Source organism: Aulostomus chinensis, chromosome 2, assembly GCF_037954235.1.
Source record: "Aulostomus chinensis isolate RoL2024-O1b breed Wild chromosome 2, RoL_Achi_v1.0, whole genome shotgun sequence".
NCBI lineage: Eukaryota > Metazoa > Chordata > Actinopteri > Syngnathiformes > Aulostomidae > Aulostomus > Aulostomus chinensis.
In genome coordinates this window covers 9,314,454-9,331,202 of record NC_141321.1, presented here as the reverse complement: position 1 = coordinate 9,331,202, position 16,749 = coordinate 9,314,454, and positions in this window count along the sequence as shown.

Here is a 16,749-nt window from a genome sequence, read left to right as displayed (position 1 = left end):
AGGACATTTTGAAGAGGACAGGTTCTCTGATTCCTGGTGGCAACAGCAGCTCTGTCTCTCATCTCTAGGGACACTAGTAGAGACACTTCAGCAACCCGGTGAGTAGCTGCTTAACGCAGCTATGTTAAGCTATCCTGCTAGCCACTGGCCCAGAATATTTGATTCTGCCTGCGTGCAACCACTAATACAAAAACAATCGAACCTTGCAAAAATACTTAAGAGTGTGTGCCTGCAGTACAACTCATCAAAGCTTCTTCTATGAGAAGGCGGCACGGTGGTGCAGTGGTCAGCACTGTCACCTCACAGCAAGAAGGTTCCAGGTTCCAGTCCTGGCTCCAGCACAGGATCTTTCTGTGTGGAGTCTGCATGTTCTCCCTGTTCCTGTGTGGGTTCTCTCTGGTACTCCAGCTTCCTCCCACAGTCCAAAGACATCAAGAGGGGACGAGGCTGATTGATACTCTAAACTGACCGTAGGTGTGACTGTGAGTGTGAATGGTTGTCTGTCTCTATGTGTTGGTCCTGTGATGGACTGGTGACCTGTCCAGGGTGAACCCCACCTCTCACCTGAAGGCTGCTGGGATAGGCTCCACCCCCCCCCCGCGACCCTTAACAGGAATAAGCGGAAGAAAATGGATGGATGGATGGATGGATGATGGACATCTATGAGAAATTTCAGTCACATATTAGACCTCACCACAGAACTAAAATGCTGCTTCTTGACTTTGTAATCCAGGTTTTGATAAGTGCAGTATCAATAAAAATGATTATCATTGTTAATATTAACTTTATTATTATTCACCGGTATCATTAGCACTTATAATAACATTAAACAGTTCACTATTTTATTTGTTCAGGTCCGAGATTCTTTCTTTTCAGAACACCAGACTGCCAGCATCACACACAGCACTTCGCTAAACACTGACAATGTCTCAGTCCTCCTCCTCGTCCTTGTGACTGGAACCTGGGCCAGATATCATATGATGATGATGGTTGCAGCTTCACCAGGCTCCCAGACACAGCAAAACATGAAACACAGCGGAGCTAAAAAAGAAAGAAGAAATCAGTGGAATCTTTGGGAACTGCAAAGCGGAAGCATAGTTATATTGTGATCTTCTGTTAATTTAGAGGTGGATAAACAAAGCTGGCTGGAGAAACATTATCTTAACCAACACAATCGTCATTCGTGTTCTTTGATTAAACTGTTGAGCAGGAGAGAAAGATGAACAAACCCACCAGACCTGGTACAGATCAACATGATTCATCTATTTGGAGAATTTCTCCTAAGTTTGGTTTCCTAAAATCTACAGACTGTGTTCTTGTAGAGAAGATTTGAGGTTTTCCCCAATCACTTCCAGGCATTTGGTGCCTAATCTGGGGAGCCTGCAGCTCGTGGTTAGACAGCCTGCATCTTGTGGCTGTTAAGAGCAGTTCCAGTCCAGACAGTTAGCCTCTAACACGATGAACAGCAGGCAGCATCTCCTGACAGATCTCTTATTTATTGAGCCCAAGTGTCAACATTAGCAACTCCTCTGTGAAACATTGAAACTAAAATATACACTCTCCCGTCAGAATTACATTTTATACGCAGCTTACATTTTATGTCATTTTGCAAAATGAAGTTTTGCAGAAACAGAAAAGGTGTTTGACTCCTTCTGCTCCATGTAGGCAAGCTCGTCTGTGCTCCCCTGAATCAAATAGAATTGTGAGGTACTGAGATGTTAAATTATTGATCGTGTTGCAGAAATCGTGACCCCCCCCCCTGCAGTTCTACCGAGATTTGAAGTCCATATTATTTTTTCAGCCTGTGCTTTTCTCGTATAAATTGCTCTCCTCAATCCCAGTATGCAGTTTTTCCAAAACAAAATGACTACACATAGAAAAAATAAAATCTCTGTTATTGAGCATAACTTCATCAAACAATAATCAAAGAACTGGTCCATGTTATGTGTATCAGCACATCATTATAACAGCTTATTGAGCTGTTTTGCCACATGACTGTGAATTCCAGTTTTGTCCCTTTGTGACTGAAAAAAAGAAACATCAGAACTTTAGTTTCCGACACTGAGATTAATATTCACCTCACTATGTTTGTCTTTTATGACTTCAAACAATTCTGCTCAGAATCCGCAAAGCACCGCACTACTTATTGTGCCGACGTCACAAACGAGGAAGCAGAGACGTGGCTGAGGTAGCTTAAGTGTGTTATTAGCCCCTCTTAATTTGTCTGGGGCAGGAAACACATTATTCTGAGAAGTCCTCACTCAGCAGTTCAGATATTTGGAGATTTACGTCATCTCCCTTTGCCACTGGATCCTCCATCGCGGTTCAAATCAGTTCAGGAGCTGGAGAGGGAAATTATCATCTAGCAGCAGTTCAGATTTGTTGTCTCTGTGGCAATCAGCTCAGTTATGAGTGAAATTCCCGGTGAGACATATTCAGTGTCAGTTGTTGCTGAATGTTTCTGGAAAGTCCAAATATAGCAAAAGTGATCGTATTAAAGAGCTGCACAGAGAGAGAGGGAGAGAGGTAAATGTTTCTGTCTAAGTTTGAGTGAGTCATTCCTACTTTTCCAGATCTCTGGCAGGTTGTGCAGGTTTGGTTGTGCCAGTGGCAATAGTGGGAAATAGACTAATGTGGAAACTAAAGCCACACGGCTCAAGATGGATGACAAAGAACACAGCAAGGCTCACACTGTCTCTTACCCCCCTGCTTCAATCAAAATCCATGCTGCTCGTATGGATTTACCTCCATGGAGAGAGCGATGCGTGTAACATCGAGGAGGTCCCAGCGAGTGCAGAGGGGGATTGTGAAGCATGGAATCCTTGGGATTAAAGGTGGAGCCTCCAGGACCTGATTACTGAGGCCTCCAACATCAGCCCAGCCCTCCTTGATCAGTCACCCACATAATTTCAATGACATGACCGACACTCCCACACCCACTCATCCAGGTGTCGCCTGATCTTGTTTCTCCAAAAGTGCTTCAAGTGGCCGTTAGCATTATTGAACCCCTGTTTACTGCGAGTATGGAGGAGGCCCTGTCGGGTTACTGAGTGTTTTAAAATGGCCTCAGTGCATGCCCACCCCCCCCCCCCCCAAAAAAAACCCATACAAACAACCAAAACACACCAACATCCATAAAAACCTTCCAATGCCTGAACATTAAAAAAAAAAAAAAGTTTGTGTTCCTCTTTATTTTTCTGCAGCCTTTGGCATTAATGACCGTGCTGTTCCACTTGATCACCCGGAAAAAAATTGCTTGGAATTTCTGGTGTTGTGCTCGGTTGATTTTCTTCTAAATATTTTTTTTATACGCTCTAAGTTATAAGTTTAATGAGTTATTTTGTCTCAAATCTTGAAAGTGCATCCACCTGTGCTCCTCTGACCTGTATGGGGTACCGCAGGGCTCAATTCTTAAACCAGTTTTATTCTAGTAATTAATCTATGGGACACTGATATGTACACACGTACTGTTTAACCACATAACAAGTGTCTTGTTGAGATTACTTACAGGATGTCTAAAACTGTTTTTCAACTAAATTACATTCAATTAAAGCAATAACACTGAAATTCTGTCCTTTATCACATTTCCACTTTGGTCTATTTTCTCTTAATAGAAAACCTTGGTGATGTTCTGTTTGATTACTGGCCGAAATCCATTTCAGGCATCTCGTAAGTCATTCAGTTTTGTGGAATATTGCTAAAATTCACCTTGTTCTCTCTTTGCTTGTCAGCTGAGAACCTTCATTTATTCATTTATCCTCCAGCTTTACATTGCCAGATTTTCTACTCCGTCTTAAATCGAGAATCTGTTGAAATAGTTGCAAAACGCTGGATCAGGATTGCCCACCAAGACCTCACACCATTCATATATTACCTGATGTCTCAGTGGCTCCTGAACAAATTCAAGAAACGCAGCGAACCTGATGAAGCTGCAGGCGATGCAATGTCTCGCTTGATGTTTAAAAAGAGCGAATCAAATGCGGCCTCGTCGTGTGAATCTCTCGCAATGAATCCCTCATGTTTCCCACCGCCGCCTGCACCGGGAGATGGAGGATGATGTTGCTGTGCTTGTTATATTGAGGAATCAATTTAAGATCCTCCTCCTCATCCCAAGGGATTGAAATAATCTTACTCCAGACTACATCAGCGAATTGCTAATACCCAGGCTGGGCCTCTGATGTTGTTTGACTGGAGGCGTGCTTGTTGTACCTTGCTCTGGAGAGGAGACATACGTTTGATGTCCTGTTCCTCACTCCCTCTGAAGTCACATCTGAAAACTCTACCGTGCTCCCACAATACATTTTTCTTCCCCACTCAAATTTCCATCCATCCATCCATCGTCATCTTCCGCTTATTCCTTACTAGTAAGGGTCGCGGGGGGGCTGGAGCCTATCCCAGCATCTACGGGCGAGAGGCGGGATACACCCTGGACATGTCGCCAGTCCGTCGCAGGGCCAACATACAGAGACAGACAACCATTCACACTCACATTCACACCCACAGTCAATTTAGAGTATCAATCAGCCTCGTCCCCTCTTGATGTCTTTGGACTGGGGGAGGAAGCTGGAGTACCAGAGAGAACCCACGCAGGCACGGGGAGAACATGGAGACTCCCCCCCCACTCAAATTTGAATCGTGAAATTAAATGTTACACTCTCATCCTACAAAATTTCAGTGAGAACCCGTTTCAGTGACTTATGACAGTGTGAGATGACTTCCCGCCTCTTATGCAAGTCACATTTTGGTAGTAGTGATACTTTCCAGGCTAAACATTAATCCATCGTCATCTTCCGCTTATTCCTACACATTAAGGGTCGCGGGGGTCCTGGAGCCTATCCCAGCTTCAACGGGCGAGAGGCAGGGTTCACCCTGGACAGGTCACCAGTCCATCACAGGGCCAACATAGAGAGACGAACAACCATTCACACTCACATTCACACCTATGGTCAATTTAGAGTATCAATCAGTCTAGTCCCCTAATTGCATGTCTTTGGACTGTGGGAGGAAGCTGGAGTACCAGAGAGAACCCACGCAGGAACAGGGAGAACATGCAAACTCCACACAGAAAGATCCCGTGCCCGAGCCGGGACTCGAACCCGGAACCTTCTTGCTGTGAGGCCACAGTGCTGACCACTGCACCACCGTGCAGCCCGCTAAACATTAATAAATAATATTAAAAAAATTAATGACCATCACCCACCACATTCCTCCGTCCGACCAAGCAGCTCGCAACTCCTGCGGGAGCTTAAGTCTTGCGGTGTAACATAAACTTTTGCCTCCGTCATGTTTTCATCATTGGAGGAAACACACTCCTGTTTCATTGCATTTGCATTCACAATCATTGTGAGACAGATGGAAAAATTGTAGTAGGCTTTTTTTGCCCTCTGTGTTCTCAATGGAAAACCAAACCCTGTACAATTTTCTCCTTGTAATTATTAGGTTTCATCATGCTCATACGCAATTATCTGTTGCAGGTTGACCACTTAAACACCAAGTTAAGTCCCTCTCACAGACCTTTTAAATTTAACGCTTGTGACAACACATCAATGGTTAATGCAACACATCTTGTGGTGTGGTTTTTCCACAAGGAAAGTCTATGTGTGATGGTATTTTCTGTTGTTCTACACCCTGGCAGCTACTGTTCCAGCTAAAGTTCTAACTTTCTGTTTGTTTTCGTACCAGGCTTGGCAGCGTGTCTGGTCAGGAGGAGACAGATTCAGTTTCCATAACTTTGTTTGCACTTTTCAAAGAACTATTTAATTTGGCAAGCAGAGGGTGTCTCCTCTACATGGGTCCTAATCCAGTTCTAGTTTGTTCTGCACATTGTGATTGAAGGCATCAGCCAGGATTAAGTTTTCATCAACACACCCCCCACCCCTTCACCCAAACTCGGGGGAACACCCTTGTCAATGCCTGGAGATTTTATAACAACTGTTCAACCATAAATGAAATTTAAAGGTATCTGTAATAAAGACAGCACCATAAATGGGGCAATGATAATTTTATAATTTATGGCACTTGTGTTTTTTTTCCCATGATAGCAGCTGATGTGGTAATTTAGAGTGTAACTGTAAAACCCTCTTAAATGGGACATGAATGAAAGACCGAGCTGTGTGATAATATGGGCTTGACACGCTGCATTGTTCTATTTCTTACACGTAAATAAAAGATGAATATTTGTGGTTTTTATAACTGGATAACTTACCGAGGGAGCTCTTGCTAACAGGGAGCATGACCTTTGGTCAGTTAAGGCCTCGCTGTAAGAGGCCTGTGGACAGAGGAGCAAACTGAAGATGAAAATGTTACCCAAACACTGAGTTCAGCTGCTCAGGGGCCAACAGACCACAGTTCCACTTAGTGGCTGGTTGGAGTGTAATAAATGCAGATAAATGTTTCACTGGGATTAATGAGAACCTGATGCACAAAGTCTCAATTGCAAACAAACAAATCCAACAGTCCCATTTTACGACGGTCGTGGCCTGAAGCCTGGACAGACTCAGGAGCTGGCTATCATTTAAAGGAAAAGGGAAGTTTATCAAAGAATGTGGACTATGTGTTTTCTTATCTCCTCATGGGCCGTGGACCACTTGAAACAAACATGACGGGGTTATTAAGGCTTGTTTTTCTTGTTAGAAATGACACCTTTGACATCTTTTGACCGCGTTGGGGTCAGAGAAGTGGAGAAAAGCAAAACAAAACAAAAAAAAACACTTATTGTTGACGTCTCAGTTGAGAACAACCCTTTAACCATAAGTAAATATCTTAGCAACATATCTACAAATTATTACAAACACATCTACAGATCAAATATGAACAATACTGGTTGCATGACTGATGTAAAGAGACAAAATCTACACATGAAAGTGGGAAAAATGATTCATTTTCAAGGCAAATTTTCTGACTTTCGGCTTCAACGCAGCCAAGCTCCAAAAGAGGAGTTTTCACTGCTCATACAATTAGTGGGGATTTCACCACTTTTGACACCTGCACTTTGAAACATGCAGTAGTTTCCATCCATACTGTACAAACACACACATGTACCACAGCCTGGCCAATTATTCCAAACACACAGCAAACTAACCATATAATGAACATCACATACAGAGCTTAGTCTGAAAAAACAGCCATGGAAAAAAAAAAAGAACATGGCTTCCAGTACCAAAAACCACAGCAATGTATAGCTGGCTGGTTCCTCAATGTAAATGTGCCAAACAGCTGGTGTCAAAGAATGAGAGGCTTCGCTGGAAATACCAACTCAGACTTTTAAACACTTCCATTGACCCAAACTGTTCAGGGATTTACTGTAAGTGTAGGTGCGACCCCATGCTGATGTAAAAATGTGACCCAACTGTGGTTGCTGGCACTGAGAACCTCTGGTCCTCTCCGTTCTGTACCTGAGAGCTCACGGGGGGTTCCTTCTCCTCATATAACCGCAGCGTTGTATCAGACAACTCCAAAATAGCAGATCTCATATGTCTACAGTCCATCAGGCCTCATGCCTGTATGGCAGAAGCAGCAGATGGATGCTTAAGGCAAATTGAAACAACACTTTCTCAACTTCCTTGCACAAGAAACACAGATTTTAGTATTACATGATTATTGTTTTTTTTGGACTTCAGTCACTTTGGCTCCCTTTTAAGCCTGTCACATTTCTGATGTGGTTGTATTCTCTCACACAGCCTCAAAATACTTCCTTAATAACAGGAGCTGTTGCCACACAGATGTGAATTGGCGTTACAGTGGGACGTCTGCACACTTGTAAGGAAAAGCAGATTGCAAACAAACTCTTTTCGTCGCAATTTGTTTTTGACATTGAATAACTTCATCTCATAATGAAACATTCATCCTTCGGTCCAGATCAAACCCAGCAACTTGTCCTGTTTTGCAACGTTAATTTTAAGCATCAACTCACTGAATCCCAGTCTGAGTCTGAGGACGTGTGCCCATTTGGCTCTGAAAATATGAATCACTTAGAGATGAATTTGAGGAGAACTGTACAAAACCTGGAATAACTTTTTGATTGCGTAATATCTTTGTCATATTTGTCTTCCGAGGAATTTTGATATAATCCAATACCTCTGCTGAACATGATTACATACTAAGTGATTCATGCCACAATCAATCAAGGAAAAGGTTTGAAGGGAACAACACCATGTCGCTTGTTCCATGTGGTAGAAATATGCCACTGTGTCAGGCGGCTGGCAGTAATCAGCCTTCGCATGTGTTTCAACTTTGATTACCAGACACAATCAAGAAGCAAGTTGGAATGCAATCAATGTGGAGCAGTTAGCCGTTTGGCTGATATAAACAATGCAACAGCAGAGCAGGAACAGGAGTCAAATAGTTTACATATACATTTTTTCATCATCTTAACAAATCCCTCAGTTCTTGACAATCAGAGAGAAGTTTCTGATACATTAACCACCCAGAAGCAGCTCTGATACGGTGTGGTTCAGAGCCTCCCATGAATTCAGACATGGTTCTTTTGTTTTTACTTTTGGCAGCACACTAGGAGGGACGCCTGGTTCTGGTTGTGAAGGTTCAATAGAATGCCGCAGCTTTATGATAAACCCTGGCCTGTTGGTCCTAATCCAGGGAGTGAAACCTTCAGACTGGCTAACAAGCTGAAAAAGCAACGACAGGAGCTGCACTAATCGAAGGAAGACCATTGGATTTAGCACCGGATTAGGAGCTAGCCTCCTTGCTACTTGTGATAGGAAGACCACATGACCACACACCACGTCTGTTTTTGTCATCCGATCATCTCACACAGCATCAAAGCAACTGCCTCTGATTACTTAGAACTTGAGGGCACGCAGAGAGCGCATACCTCCACCAAGACAACCAGCGCCGTTACTCACTATGTTAACAGATCTGTCCTAAAATGTACTCACTTGCTCTTGGCCCCTGCTGCACCCCTCCACCGGTTTAACCAAAACTGTTCTGATAACTTTTACCATAAGATAAATCATGAAAGGAACTAGAGTCACTCGGAGAGGACATACCTCTGCGGACAGGACGTCTGGAGCCGGGTCAACACAGAGCTCACGGTGCTGGTTCAGTTTAGATGAGGAACTTTTCAGTTTGTTCATTGGATTGATTTATGATATATATCAATATTAATGCTTTGTTTGCCTGAGCCCTGTTTTAGTCACCCCAGTTTTATTTTGAAATGGACCTCCCTCATGTGTCTTGTTGTGTAACTTCCTGTCTGTGTTTCTCTTCTTTATTGAGGTTTCCTGTTCTCGTGTGGTTGGATCAGCTATTCAGTTTGATCTTCTCTCTATGATATGATGTTGATATCTTGCCTTTTTGTTCTTGCAGTGCTTAGATGTTGTTCTCTTTGGTCTGTCTCTTTTTTTTTTTTTTTTTTTTGCTAGTTTAATAAATGATTGTCAGTCCATCACTTCCTGCTTGCCTCGGCGTCTGCATTTGGGGCTACGTGACCTCCACTATCAGGACAATCTAACAGTTGTTCCCTGAGCCAAATTCTACCTTTCTACCGAATATCATCGAAATCCATTCAAGGCTTTTGTGTTGCGCTGCTAGTAAACTTTCCAGTGCCTGCGATCACGTGACCTGCATGGCGGAGGTGATAAATGCGACTGTTAGCTACTGTATTTCTAAATTCTCAAGTTTTAGTGATTCCTGAACAATTTTCCAGGATATTTCTTGGTCTCTTGGTTTAAAAAAAAAAATTCAAACAGAGTTCAGTTGGTTCACTGCGCACTTCTGAATCAGTTACAAAGTCTAATCGACTGTTCCTCAACCTATAAGTTCCATCCAAAATCCATCCAAAACTTTCAGAGTTATCCTGCTAACGGACAAACCAGACTAATTAATTAAGACTAATCATGGAGAACATTTTATACGAGTAATTTTGGAGTGTATGTACTCTTCCGTCACCGCTTTTGTGGCACAGTAATCCTGTAAAGAAACCAATATTTGTCATGTTCCAGTGTGGTACCCCTCAATTTGGCCCCAAACGGAGACCAACTGAACATAAATGGCTCCCCATTCATTGACGGGGACAGAGCCGACCAAAGCGCATTCAAACATTCAGCGTCAGCCAAACTGACTCACTCAGGCAGTTCAGCAAATGATCCTCGGAGAATTACATGTTTTGCCTTTGTTTACTGCCTTTTATGAGAGTGGAACATACAATCTGGGACAACAGTAAAGAGGAAATTGGTGTGATGAAGAGGGGAGGCTGTTATTTGAGTCCGTGTTGTATTTTTATAAACTCTGATGATGTTTAAAGGTCAATGGTTAACCCTTTTCTTGTTGTGTAGAGATTTGAAAAAGTGATGTGCTTTATTTCCTGTATTTTTGTCTTTATTTGAGGTCTACTGGATCGCGAAGGCCTGCTTAACTGCAACCACATGGTAAAGCCTCTTTGCTGCTGTCACTGACTTAATGTGAGTGTGTTGTTTTCCAGACTCGGTGTGTGGTGAGTGTGTATGAAAGAAATGAAAGAGACTGAGAGAACGTAAGACGTAAAATAAATAAATAAATAAATAAATAAATAAGACAGAAATGGATATGTGTTTTTAGTTACCAGCTCTGTGTCTTTTTTCCACATCCCCCAATCTCTGATACAGTAGATCTTCCTCTTAATTGCCTTCTATGTTATATTTAGACGTCCAATTTCCAATAATTCTAGATGACGGCTTCCTCCCGGACACTGAGTGAATCAGGGTCCAGTCAGGGTTGAAAGGATAAAGGTTTTTCCAACAGGAGACTCCATAAATCTGCCCCAGTGACCGGCAGGTGAAAAAATAGAGCAAACGAGAGGCTCCAGGAAGGGAAAAGTAGTGAGAGAGGAGACTTGGATGAATTGAAAACCAGTGGAAAATGACTGAAAGAGACGGTGAGACTGGAGCGATGCATCGCATTGAGTGAATAAACTGTGGAATTGTCCAGTCATGGTTGAGCTATGCATACCCTACACACACACACACACACACACACACACACACACACACACACACACACACACACTGAAAAGAGTTGGTACTGTTTCAAAACACACAAGACTTACTGATTTGAACCTCAATAACTCTCACTCCGACTTGCTCTTGTGCTTCCTATTTCTGTCAGCTTCTATCAGCCACCTCTATCCTCATGGTCCTACTCACCCCCCCCCCCCCCCCGTCATTCTCCTCTCTCTCCCCTCTTAATTTTGCTCATGATGGAGGAAGTACTTTTTGTGCAGTCTGTGGCTGGCGGGAATAGTGTGCCGTGCAGCCGAAATTTGAGCCTCTGTACATTAAATGTTCCAATAGAGCAACAATTTCTGTGAGGGGAAATCATGCGGTGGGCCAGTGTTAAGGTTCTGAGAGGAGGAGGCGGGGGAGGAAGAGGGTGGTTGGAACAAGAGAGAGGAGGGGTGGTAATAGGAAGAACTGCTCATTATTCTAAAGAAGAACGCTGGTGGTTGAGTAGGTCTGGATTATACTCTGACCACATACCTTTGTAGTATGTTATTGTCTTCTTCTTACCTCAAACTCCCTCTGCTGCAATCTCACCAGTGAGGCAGAAATACAGAGCAGAGGGAGCTGCACCGAACCTCCTTGACAGGGTGAGAAACATAGGAGCACGGCGCCACCAAGGGGTGGACTTTGGTGCTGTATTTAATGTATAGTTTCAGAGTGACTCAGTCACAGTCAAGGACTTGGAAGAACAGCTGACTGGATGCTACACCAGTCTGAACAAAACGGGACTTATTGGGTTCATTTTTCAAATAATGACCAATCTGGGTCATAACATAGCTACGACTATGCTGTATTTATGGGATTAATGGCGAAGAATTTACTGCCATTAATGCGAATAAAACAAGACATTACCCAGTGGAAGACGAGCTGCTTCTGTGGTGCTGGAGGGGACGTTACACGTGACAACAGCACTTCAAGCGTGACACAGTTGTTTTTACGCTGCAGTTTTGGAAGTTAAACTGACAGCAGTCTGCAGTCAGCAGCAGACACTGTGCAAAGATGTGGATGTTCCTCTCAGCGCCTTACAGCCCTCTAACAGCCACCAGGGGGTGACTTCAAGGAGTGCGAAGAGAAGTCAGATTGGATGGAAGTGGCTGAGGAAGAGATGCTGCTGTATTAATCATTTGATTTATTTCCTCGGCACATTTCTTGAATGAGTCTGTGAGTTTATTTCATCCAGCATGATATATGTGGCACAATTTAGAGTGAGAAAGACAATAAAGCAAGGTAGGAATTATGCCTTGAGATTAATGAATCACTTTCACATGGACAACACCAATCGACAACGCTAGCGCACAAATAATCCACCATAATCCAGAAAATTACAATATTCAGAATTAGATCAGGGTCATACAAGCACCATATTCTTGTTAGAACTGAAGCCTTTTTCTGAATTGAGCATTTTCAGACGAACGCACGGGATGTCGTCAGGTCTGAGGAGCGTTCTCTGGACGAGCATATCTAGAATATGCATCTTGAATCTGGGTTTTTGCAGCAGTTTGTTGCCCTGTAGCAGGAGACCTTCTGGGTGTTTTTCACACATATAAACATGATTTTAGAGTACTATTTATTTTCCAGAGTCATGTAAACAAATTTGAAGGACTCTTATCACTTTTGAAATCATGGAAAAATGACTGTACGTGAGTGGAAATATTGAGTGTAAAGGTAATCAATGACCAAATATGAATTATCTTTCACCTAAAAAATGTCCAACGCTAGGATTTGGTAACAGACCAGTGACCTGGAGGCTACGTCTACTTGAGCACAGTCTGTGGTCCGCCAGCTTACTCATGTCATTGTTTGTGATTATAATGTGGTTTCTGAGAGATGAATCAGATGTGGAGCCCCTTTGAGGTCTCTGGTCTACGACGGCGTTTGCTCGTCCTCACCAGTTTTCTATGAGACAGTCATCGTGTGGCTAAGTAGCTGATCACAGTGTGTTTTGTCTTTTCATTTGCAGTCACCAGCTCAGCAGAATGATCTCATGTCTTCTGTTTTGAGTCAGCGTGTGAATTAAAGACATCAGAATAATCGGAATATCCTAGAAATGCTGCAATGAGAGCATTTGTCTGCGGGGGAGACTTTTATCAATTCCTCCTGAGGTTGCTTTTTAGAGAAACTGATGCACTTGTGAACCAGCAACACATCAGGATGCAAATATATCAAGGTTTTTATCGGCTGCTGAAGTGATGAACAAACTGTACCTTTATTTACTTTAGGTAACACATAAGCGGTATTTACTGTAGAAACATTCAGCGTTTGGAGCACATTCCCTCCTCACAATCTTTGTCTATCATTTAAAAAAGAAGTCGTGCATCTGCATCATTATGTGATTTAGTAACAGCCATTAAAGACAAAGAGTAACAGGCTGTCAGCTGTGGCCGGCGACCCGTCTTTACGTGCACCAGAGTGCTAAGAGGGATTCCTGAACATGTTCCTGTCAGCTCTGACCCATAAATCGGAGTAAAGCACTTTTACTCAGTCTGTTTGTAAAGTTGCTCGATTTCTTTAATGCTGCCAGTACAGTCAAACATGAGAGGGGACGGAAATGGTTTGGATGAGGAGACATTTGGTCAGTTAACCATGAGAGGTACGTGTCACTACCGAGAGGGTTAATTTGGTTCCAACTTGGTGACATCATCTCAGCAACTTGGAACATGTCTTTTAAGGGGAATATATATATATATATATATATATATATATATATATATATATATATATATATATATGTATGGAGAGAGAGAGAGAGAGATATTGATATTAATATATATGATATATATGTAACCAGATCATTGCTGAATTAATGTCAACAAAAGAAGGGCTTAGTTTTAGGGTCGAGAAGATTTGCTTTTGAGAGTCTGCATACAAAAATCCCAATAAATCTCATCTGCATTTAGATCTCTGACAAACTACAGCAGAAATGAAGAGACTAGAAGGAAACTGGAACTGGAAACTGGAAGTTATGAGGATAGAAAAGGGCCTGGAACAAAGAGGGTTGCTTCAAAAGCAGAGGATAAACATATTATTGTCACCAGTAAGAGAGATCGGCGAAAAACAGCACCTCAAACAAGGGAGGAAAACAACATGACAAGGTCATAACCCATTCTCTGACAACCGTGAAAAGACTGGTTTGAAGGGGTTGTGAAAAAAAAACACAACTTCATCTACAGAAAAAGAAAAAGTAGATTGTTAAAGTTAAAAGCTCGCAACAATTGGACCTATGATGACTGGAAGCAAGTTCTCTGGACTGACGACAGCAAGTTTGAACTTTTTGGTTCAAGACGCTGAGTCTGTGTCTGCAGACAAACTGGTGAACCTCTTGAAGCTCCATGTGTAACACCCACAATAACGCCAGGAGGCGGCAGTGCTGTGGTATGGGGATGTTTTGCAGGTGACAGAGTAGGAGATGTGTTTAAAGTGAAGGGTGTCATGAAGGAGGAGCAGCACCACTTCACCCTCCAGCATCATGCAGTTCCATCTGGACCAAGACTCGCGGCTCAAAGGTTTGTTGAGCCTAAGCACTCTGCCGAGCTCTGTCAGGGTTACGGAGACAAACACCCACCCATGGCGACCCACCCCCACCCCTAGATCTACAGAAGAAATGATTACATCATCTTCATCATCACATGTTACAGTGTATGTCATCATATTAATTATCCAGCTGCTCCTTTACCATAGTAAATGCTTCTATCCATTGCAAGCTAGTTCTGTCACTCGTGCCGTGCATTCTCACTACAGAAAGTTCCAAAACAATCAAATCCAGGAAAGTGTTCAGCCAGTGTCTACGTGTTAGTGTGTCAGCGGACAGCAAGTATCTTTGCAGCTGCAGTCAAGCCCACTAAAAACACACACATGTATGTATGTATGCATGTATATATGTATGTATGTATGCATCTATATATGTATGTATGTATGTTGTTTAAAATATCTATATAGATATTTTAAACAGATGCTATTTAAAGGATCATGCCAGCTTTTAGGGGAATACATACATACATATATACATGCATACATACATACATGTGTGTTCAAAATAATAGCAGTGTGTTTAAAAACATAAGTAAAACTCAAAATCCTTACAATAGTTTTTATTTCCATGCATTGGGAACACTGAATATTATATTCTAAATCAAAGCATGAAGAAAAATAGATCAGTTTTTTAATTACTTTAAAGAAAATTAAGAAAAATAAATATTGGGCTGCAACAAAAAAATAGAAGTGTCTTGATTTTTATTTACAAACTCAAATATTTACTGTATAAACTGAATTTATTTTTAGGATTTAGCATTCGACTTGCGACCTGTCCAGGGTGAACCCCGCCTCTCGCCCGTAGATGCTGGGATAGGCTCCAGCCCCCCCGCGACCCTTACTAGTAAGGACTAAGCGGAAGACGACGATGGATGGATGGATTTAGCATTCATGGGAATGACTAAACTAATATTTAGTTTTAGTTTGGGTTTTGCTTGACTTTATCGTGCTGAGTTAAAAAATGTGAGCTCTGCATTTTAGTTGATAATAAAGTTTTTAAAAAAGCCATTTGGACTTGGAAAATGCTTAAATAGCTATTAAAAGAAGAATGTGAGTTTTTTTCACAAAATTTGAAGGTAATACCATAATTCGGCCACACGAGGGCAGCATGCTCTTGATTTTACTAGCTACTCCGAGGTCTCAAGGACTTGTCTGAGCGTTTAAATACAATAAAGGCACAAAAGTCACAATACAAGACAGACTTCCACATTTCACCGGAGCAGTGGGGAACAGTGGAAGTTACATCTAACAGACAGAAGAGGAGTACTTTTTCCCTAAATGTTGACATGAATGAAGTTGACGTCCGTGAATACTGACTGTCATAGCAAATAAAACTGTTAAATTACTCCCTCCGCCCACCTCCTTCCTCTAGACATCTGGTGGAACATATGAGACATGGTGGCTCCTCCAGCTCTGCAGGTATTTGTCGCCTCCACCCAGCAGATGATGTCTGTTACTCCCACACCTCATAATTGCTGTAAATTGGAGCTGGGCATTTATTTCTAAGAATGTGAAGGATTTAACTCCACTGAGCTCCACAGCACCACATCGTCTCTCACCGCTGCCAAGTGAGCCAAGTGACAGGAATGGCTTCTTCTCGTATTCCTGAGTTGACACGGTGAATTAGACCTTCATACACTGATGTTGCCTATTGTAGATGTGCCTCTTCAGATCTGGAAGACCCCGTCCCCCTACCAATGGCATGCACGCAGACACAGGAAATTCTATTGTTCCAGACAGGAAATGCTCACAGCCGGGCCTCAGCTGAAACTCCTAAAAACTATATAATGACAAACATAGTGGGCGGTTTAATTAAACTGCAGGAAAAAAGAGCGATGGCCTGCCCTCATATGGTCATGTATGCATTTTTATGAACTGTGTTTTTGTCTGGTACAGACACTTACAGAACACAGACACAAGCTGGTATAGCGATGCACAACCCAAAGTGGTGCAAACAAAGCCGGTATTGTGTGTTGCAGCCTCTAGAAAAGAGTCTCATGGTGGTAAGTTAAACCATGGAAACTGAGTAGGAATCTTGGCCTGTCTCTAGCATCCCTCTATTTAGAAAATTAGTATGACAAAGATGTTTCTCTGCAAGGGCGGATGGCTTTGTCCTATTATACTAATGTCCTTACAAATAAGCCAATGAAAAACACTTGTGAAGATACAATGCTGATTCTGTCCTTTACTGGCAAACCGCACTCAGAGAGAACAGAATGCACGTTCG